General features: G+C 41.0%; 1 non-coding gene across 1 annotated transcript; it reads left to right on the plus strand.

Annotated features, from left to right (window-relative positions):
* The first annotated feature begins 2101 nt into the window (after positions 1-2101).
* Positions 2102-2234, plus strand: LOC142447654 (small nucleolar RNA SNORA42/SNORA80 family). The gene has a single exon (XR_012784319.1). It is a non-coding gene; the product is annotated as a small nucleolar RNA SNORA42/SNORA80 family (small nucleolar RNA).
* The last annotated feature ends 6099 nt before the right edge of the window (positions 2235-8333 follow it).

An 8333-nucleotide genomic window follows, 5' to 3' on the forward strand; every position in this document is an offset into this window, starting at 1 on the left:
TCAACCAGTGCTTTCAACCACACCTTCCCAGTCAGAGACTTGAAACACCCTGGCAGCGGGAAGGCTGTCTTCTTTTTGCCCTGCTCCTGCTCAGAGGCAGGTGGAGGTAGGAGGTGCACCTGCACCACTTCTGCAGGACCCCTCAGTGCCGCCTGGCTCTGCCTGGACCCACATGCCCCCGTGCTGGGTCTATTCGGGGCCTACAGCCTCTCTCTCTCTCTCTCTCTCTCTCTCTCTCTCTCTCTCTCTCTCTCTCTCTCTCTCTCTCTCACACACACACACACACACACACCCCTGCCCCCAGGGCCCACTCGTGCCATGCAGCTTTCTCTGGCCTCGGTTTTGCAGGTGTGGTGAGCAGCTCCAAAGGGTTGCTCGTGTCCAGTTTTGACCCCAGGGCAGTCTTGCTGAGGTTTGTCTCGCTTCCCTGAAACAGCATGTACCCTTTGAGACTGTAAAACCTGAAACTTCTCCTTTCCTTCATAAAAGCTCACTTGGATTACAAACCAGCTTTTAGCATTCTCGTGCAAAGCCAAGAACTGAGGTATTATCCACTTGAGAAACCTCACAGATACAATTGATGTATGCATTGTTATAAGAGCTGTAAAAGCCCCCAATAAAATGATGTATATATTTAAAATTAATAATAATAAATAAAACGTGCATTCTCTCCAACAAAAAAAGACAGAAAACATATATTTGTGTGTATGTGCACATATAAATGTATGTATACTTGTTTATCTATGTATATATAAACAAATGCAACAAGGAAAGAGGGACTTTGGGCCTCTACTTAAATCTTACCTCAGTACAGGAACAGTTTGTTCTAATCCTGTGGCATTGTTTAATTCTTACCTTCCTGACACAATCGCTGAAGACAAAAATGGGTGCATAAACAAATTGGCAAAGAAAACTGATGGTGCCAACTATTAAAGAGAGTCTTAGGGCCTGTAGCTAAACAAGCAGCCATTTACCAGGGAAGCGACAAAACCCACATGGAGGAAGCATTACCAGCCTGTGTGATTTTAAGATGTCGACGGGAAGAGTTATCAGAAGGTCAAAATCAAGCAACCAAATTGATGTGAAGTAGCATAGATGTAGTGGAAACCCAAGTATTAAGGTTGCAGATGGACATTGGGCCTCCACTCAAGCACTTACTCAATGCAAGAATATGTTGTTCTATTAAACTGGCATCCCAGGATGCACACCTTCCTGACATGAATGCTGAAAAAAAATGTGTGCATGAGCAAATGTGGTAAAGAAAGCAGATGGTGCCCAGCTATCAAAAGATATAGCATCTGAGGTCTTAAAGGCTTGAAGGTAAATAAGCAGCCATCTAGCTCAGAAGCAACAAAGCCCACATGCAAGAAGCACACCAGCCTGTGTGGCCACAAACTGTTGAAGGGATCAGGTATCAAGCATCAAAGAACAAAAAATCACATCATTGTAAATGTGGGTGAGTGCAGAGTGGAGACTCAAAACCCATCGGTAGGCAACTGGACACCCCCTTACTGAAAGGTTGTGGGGAGGATATGAGCCAATCAGGGTACAGGGTAGCAATGATGAAACATAACTTTCCTCTAGTTCTTAAATGCTTCCTCCCCCCACCCCTCTGTCATGATCCTAATTCTACCTTACAAATCTGGCTAGACCAGAGGATGTACGTTGGATCAGACAGCAACTGGAAACAGGGAATCCAGGACAGATGACTCCTGCAGGACCAGTGGTGAGAGTGACGTTGCCTGGAGGGTAGAGGGAATGTGGGGTACAAAGGGGAACCAACTACAAGAGGGGAACCAACTACATATAGCCTCCTCCCTGGGGGATGGACAGCAGAGAAGAGGGTGGGGGGAGATGTCAGACAGAATAACATATGACAAAGTAATAATAATTTATGAATTATGAAGGGTTCATGAGGGAGGGTAGAACGGGGAGGGAGGGGAAAAATGAGCATCCACTATTAAGGGCTCAAGTAGAAGACAAATGTTTTGAGAATGACAATGACAACAAATGTACATATGTGCTTGACATATGTGCTTGATGGATGAATTGTGATAAGAATTGTATGAGCCCCCAATAAAATGATTAAAAAATAAGATGTGCATGGGTTTGGATTTTGGCAGGTCCGATCCCATGAGCCTCTCACAGTGCCCCATGCTAAAGCAAACTGTCACCCTGAACCATTACCAGGCTTTACCCAGTGGGCTTAAGGCAATGAAGTGGGTTGCACAGTGGGAAAAAAAAGATAATTGGACAATCCATCACAAAAGGGTCACACTGAAATGATGATAAATCCAAGGTGCAGTAGAGCACTGATGAACCATGTTAACTATCCTCTAGTTCTTTAATAGTTCTTTCCCTTACTATTATGATTTTTATTTTATTCATGTCATCTCATTAATCATGTTAGATTTGTGTCTGTTTACTTGTATATTAAGATCACTTGGTACATGAAATCCAACATAGATAACCCCGCAGAAACAATAATAGGAGTAATGGCTCCCTGAGGGAATAAAAGAGGGGTGTGGGGAAGGGGAACTAGGGAGCTGATAGCATTGATGGCTGAATAACCCCACTTGATGGGATCAAACAACAGAATTGTATGTGAATGAATACATTGGATTGTGTAAGATATGGCAAAAATGTAAATAAAACTACTATACGGTAAAAAACAAGGGGTCCTTGGGGGTAAGGTGGGGGAGGGAGAGTATAAATATGAGCTGTTATCCAAGCGTTCAAGAAGACAGTACATGTTCTGAAACTGATTGTGGTAGCAGTTGTACAACACTGCTTGATGGATCTATGGAATGTTATGCTATCTATAAGAGCTCCCAATAAAATGATTAAATAAAATAAAATTATAAAATAAAAGTTAAGATTGTTAAGACAGAGAAAAAACAATAAACCAGTTGCAAAACCCTTGGAAGCATGAGGCCCTGCCAACTGCGTAAGTCACACAACAGTGAAGCCCTCCCTGGATTGGTAGGTCCCATCTCCCACGTGACATACTCCTATATGACTCTGGATTACGACTGAACTCCCAGACAAAGCAAAGTACCTGCCACAGAAGGGACAATCAGTGCATATTTCTTTAGAATGAAATGATGGCCAGAGAGACGTATGGCAAATCACATTTTTCATACTGAAGAACGGGCATAGACTTTAACATAAAAATCACCAGCATTTCAATGATTGCAAGAGGCAAAAGGTTTACTTTTTAAAGTTTTATTTTTTAAAAAAAAAGAAAGTCACAAGCAAAACTTAAAGAAATAATTGAGTTAAAATGTTCCGGTGTTACTTTGAAAAATAACTTCAGATCAAAGGATGAAGCAGCAACATTGACATGAAAGTAAATAAGCAATTTTTCTTAATGTCCTAAAAACAGATTTCATGGTCCAGGGAAACACAGAATATAACAAAATGGAAAACCAATGACAAGTGATATGATTTATCACTATTGATAATATGTCTATGGTTCTCTACACATTCTTTCATTTATCTGCAAAAGTTTCTAAGCTAACGATTTAAACACTGTACTTGTGTACAGTTTTAAATCTGAAAATTTTATTATGAAACCATCAAACATAACTGGCAAACTTTTCCCCATAAAATGTGATTAAAATATTTAAATGTCTACAGTGAGTTTTGTTGCTAAATTATCAAGCTTTGAAATGCTGGAGATTACAGCAAAGAAAGGTGAAAAGATACAAACTTTAAATGTTTCATTGGAGAAAAAGAGAAATGCTTAATTATTAAACTCAGAAACATGATGAATAGCGTTTATAAATATTCTGCTTCATGGGATAAAGAATTTATTAAATTAATGCTACTTTAACAGATCTTGCTAGGTTTCTGGGATGGTTTACCTTGGTTCTTGCTTCTTGCTAAAAGCATTCATGGGGCAGAGACAGTTTTGTAAATCTAAGTAACCTTTATGAGGGAACAGGAAGCTTCCAGTAATACAGTCCCAGATAGCACATCTTATCTCTGGCAAGCTTTCAAGGGATGGGGCATGGGAAAGTTCACGACCAAAGATGGCTGCTTCAGAGGAGCACAAGGAAGTGAGCCCATCTTGGGACCTGCAAGACAGCACCTGAAAGAACTGCCTGCCCTCTTTCTATTTACCTCTTCCTGTGCCCCTTGGGGAGGATAGGTTGGGGTATTGGCCATTTTTAGTGGCAAAACTTAGGTGCATCTGTGACTTTGGTGCCTAGTGTGTGCCCAGGTTGCTTGCACCTGTGCCTAGATGACCTTGGTCGGTATGTGCCCAGCTTTGGATTCTCCGGACAGGTGTCTAATGTTCGCCTGATTGCTTTCCGACTCCTTTGTTGTGGCAGGGCAGGCTAATTTTTGTTTAGCGAATGCATGTGGATACAGCCCCCTCTATCTCTAATCTTCCTACCTATCAATCTCATCAGGGTATATTTGTCAAGTACCAAGAGAAAGACAATAAAAATACCAGCTGCTGTATAGAAACACCCTAATGAGCTAATTCTGCTTTTATTATGATACTGCCACTGCAGATATAAAACAAAAATCACTGAATATTGCTTAGACAGAAAACTTGAGACCAAAGAGATAGAGTTGGCCCAAAGTGATTTGAATAATGATTTTCATGGTTCAGATGTATTTTATATCGAGGACTTACCTGAGCTCCCTTGACCCTGAGACTGGAGGTAGATGATGCCTGGAAACCAGTACTGCAACTCGAAAAGGAATCACAACAAAAGGTGCTAGGAGAAAAATGTGGATTTAAAATCAAAAGCATAAAGATGGAGACTGAGGTATCCCCCCTGACTGAGGTCCCTCGTCATCCTTCAGGTCTGGAAATGAGTCACTGGCATTGCTCAAGCTTCAGCCAAACAGTAGGCAGGACTGTAAAGAACGCAGAGTCAGTCCGAGGTAAGCATCCCAGAGGGAGATCGCCCTAGGAGCTCAAGAGGGCAGCATTTGCCCAGGGCTAAAGTTCTGAAGCAGGGGCCCACTAGGAAAGAAGAGCAAATGACACGAGAGGAAGCAGGAAGCTTGCTCTTACATCTTGCGATTGCATTCCCCAGTCACAAAACCGATGTACTCTGCAAACTTCTCTCAAATCACAGAAAAGAGTTCAAAAAGCAAATGAAATGCAAAGGTTTTAAAGTGAAAAGATTATGAAATACATTTATAAAAATACTTAAAATACATTCTTTTTTATGTTGTTGGTTTGGTTGTTTGTTTTAAAATCATTTTATTGGGGGCTCATACAATTCTTATCTCAATCCATACATCCATCCATTGTGTCAAGCACATATGTACATTTGTTGCCATCATCATTCTCAAAACATTTGCCTTCTACTTGAGCCCTTAATATCAGCTGCTCATTTTCCCCCTCCCTCCCCACTCCCCCCTACCTTATGAACCCTTCATCATTCATACATTATTATTATTATTATTATTATTTTGTCATATATTACATTTTCTGACATCTCCTCCCACCCTCTTCTCTGCTGTCCCTCCCCCAGGGAGAAGGTTATACATAGATTCCTGTAATCAGTTCCCCCTTTCTACCCTACATTCTCTCCACCCTTCAGACATCGCCACTCTCATCACTGGTCCTGGAGGAGTCATCTGTCCTGGATTCCCTGTGTTTCCAGTTGCTATCTGTACCAATGTACATCCTCTGGTCTAGCCAGATTTGCAAGGTAGAATTGGGACCATGATAATGGGGAGGAGGAAGTATTTAAGAACTAGAGGAAAGTTATATGTTTCATTGTTGCTACTCTGCACCCTGCCTGGTTCATCCTTCCCACAACTCCTCAGCAAAAAGTGTCCAGTTGGCTAGCATTGGGCTTTGAGTCTCCACTCTGCACTCACCCACATTTTCAATGATAAGATTTTTTGTTCCTTGATGCTTGATACTTGATGCCTTCAACAGCTCGTGGTCAAACAGGCTGGTGTGTTTCTTCCATGTGGGCTTTGTTGCTTCTGAGCTATATGGCCACTTGTTTATCTTTGAGCCTTTAATACCATAGACGCTATCTCTTTTGATAACTGGGCACCATCAGCTTTCTTCACCACATTTGCTTATACATACGTTTGTCTTCATTGATCATATCAGGGATGTGGGCACCCACTGATATGATTTTTAGCTCTGATCACTGGTCCTTGTTGTCAGACAGGCTCGTTTGCTACTTATGAAATAATCTTTCATTATTTGGCAGTAACAACTCCCATTAAGTAAGTCTCTATTTAAAAGGAGAGAGACAGACATAGAACACTTCCAAAGGGACCCCTGGAAGGCAACTGGAAAGCATCCTGTGCTATAGTCTTCTTGGAGATGCATAGTCGCTTTAGCACTTTGCAGGTGCAGAGTCACACTTCAGCCGATATGTTACTATAACTTATTACATATCAAATTCCCCAATTTGTTTGCAGTTAATACCATTTTGTTGTTGTTGTGAAAGGAACAATTGTTTTGTTGTTCAAATGAAATAATGGACTTTTGCGCTATTTCTTGGATCTTGGCATGGAGCATTGCAGGTCTGTCCCAGCAAAGGAAGAAGCTCTGTGGTACTGTCAGGTAAGTGTTGAGCTGTTAACCACAAGGTGGATGGTTCAGGCCCTTCTGCTGAAGCTCTCTGCTCCCATACAGATCTATAATTCTCAGAAACCTATATGAGGTAGCTATGAGTCCAATGGTAGTAGGTTATCAGCCAAAGTATAGAAGGGAAAATATTGAGTACCGTTTTACTCAGCATTCATGAGTGTTCAGAATTTAGTTAACAACTAAAAGTTACCTATTTTGCAGGTTTTGAAAATATAATTTTCACTATCTAGAATTACATTAATACACCTATCTGTTTCATCTTTTATATGGTGAGATCAATGCTCTGCTAACAGACTATACTAAAGACTATACTATAGTAAAGCCTACCAACTCACGTAGTGGGGAGACTTGAAACCATTCCTCAGAGCTATAGTTGAAGAATCATATATGGCTTAGGACATGATCTCTGCTGCTCCGATTATGAGGATGTTGCTTTCCCATCCAAATGTACTCTTGAAGACAATGTCGGGACTCAGCATATGTTATTCTCTTTAGCTAGTAGGATTCCTGGAAGATTTGGCAGACAAGGGACTTGGGAAGGCAGATGGAGGGAAAATAGTTCCTTCATGGTTTCTTGCTCTCGATGCCATGTAGCAGTGGCTCTTCACCTGACAACATCAATTGTTTTCTTTTGTTGTTTTCAGAAGGCATTGTTTCTAGTTTCCAAGTTCTTTCCAAATTCATAGTATTATAGATTTCTGGTAAAACCTATGTATCAGGTGATGCCAGACCTACACGCAGGGTCTGTCCTTGTCTTGTTGCATTAGCTTCAAGATTATTGCACATAACATGGTGGCTATAGTGAACTTATACTAACAAGAAACAAGCAAAGTATGTAATAGTAAATGGTGACGTGCACTGGTGGGAAAAATATAGGAATTAAGGCAATTCCTTGTTTGAGAGTGTGGGTAAAATTGCACATTTTCTCTAAAGCTTATTCTCCTGAGGAAAGGTTCCAGAAGGCCGGGGATTTCAAGCATCACCCTTGGGAAAGATTATGTAATTGTTCTATGCCTAACTTGTCCAAGAATAGAAGTTTCTGAGACTTTAGGAAAGCCATGTGCTAAAATGTGTCCATTCAGTCCACCAAGAGAGATCATGAATGACCATGCTGAGGCAAGAATGTATGGGATGAAGAAGGTGGAATACAGGTCACTGTGAGCAAAGCATTACACTGGATGCGAACAAGCAGACATATGAGGTGAGGAAACTCATAAATTTTACTGTAAATAGGAAGAGAAATGGTTCGAATTCAATGTCACACAAACGTTTTCTTTAGAAGAGTTTGAAGAGCGGCAGGAGCACTTTGAGCATAGTGGATTACGTGTTGGGCTACTAACCACCAGGTCAGCAGTTCCAAACCCCAGACAGTGCACAGAAGAAAGATGATGCTTTCTACTCCCATAATGATTTTCAACCTCAGAAACCCAAAGGAATCATTAAACCCAATCCTACTGGGTTGCTGTGAGTTGAAATAGACTCTATGCTGTGATTTTAATTTGATTTGGGTTGTGAAAAGGAGAAAATGTGAGTCTGTTGTATGGAAAATGTTTACACTTCAGAGGTACTATATACCTAGAATAGATCATTAACAAGAAATCTGTAGATTGCAATCTCCAAGGAAGTTCCTTAGGGGAAATTGCACAAGGAAAAGATGGAAAAAATTGCCAAGACAGAAGGAGGGAGATCAATTTCCCCATTACAACAGTGATTCTAGGACACAGCATAGTGTGAGTTCATAGAAGAT

This window comes from Tenrec ecaudatus, chromosome 4, assembly GCF_050624435.1.
Source record: "Tenrec ecaudatus isolate mTenEca1 chromosome 4, mTenEca1.hap1, whole genome shotgun sequence".
NCBI lineage: Eukaryota > Metazoa > Chordata > Mammalia > Afrosoricida > Tenrecidae > Tenrec > Tenrec ecaudatus.